Source organism: Bison bison, unplaced genomic scaffold (genome assembly GCF_000754665.1).
Source record: "Bison bison bison isolate TAMUID 2011002044 unplaced genomic scaffold, Bison_UMD1.0 scf7180017864349, whole genome shotgun sequence".
NCBI classification, from domain to species: domain Eukaryota; kingdom Metazoa; phylum Chordata; class Mammalia; order Artiodactyla; family Bovidae; genus Bison; species Bison bison.
The window spans coordinates 55,227-55,577 of NW_011494921.1; the positions used below are offsets into that span (position 1 = coordinate 55,227).

The 351-nt window shown below is 49.9% G+C and overlaps 1 protein-coding gene across 1 annotated transcript in view; it reads right to left on the reverse strand.

Annotated features, from left to right (window-relative positions):
• LOC104999269 overlaps positions 1 to 351 on the reverse strand; it is a 3,972-nt gene that overhangs the window by 571 nt on the left and 3,050 nt on the right. The gene's annotated exons all lie outside the window — the stretch shown is intronic.

Sequence of the window (351 nt, forward strand, 5' to 3'; positions counted from 1 at the left end):
GCCAAATGTTTGAGATCCAGAAAACGGCCCGGGCCCTCCGCTGAGGGTACCAAGGAGACGCGAGCCTGGCGCGGTGTGTAGTCCTGGAAGGGCGTCTGAACACGCGCGGACGGGAGAACGCTTAGGTGAGAAACGAGTGCGGAGTGGTGGTGCTGTGCCTTCTCTGCCCTGCGATCCGGATTTGTGTTCATGTTTGGTTGTAGTCAGGCGAGCACCGCCGACAGGTCGACCAGATGGCCAGACAACTTTGGTGCTCTACAGTTTCTAATAGTGTAGGTTTTAGTATATGAGAAATATAGAAATCTATAATAAAAATCACTATTATTGTCTGTAATTAATAAAATTCACCCA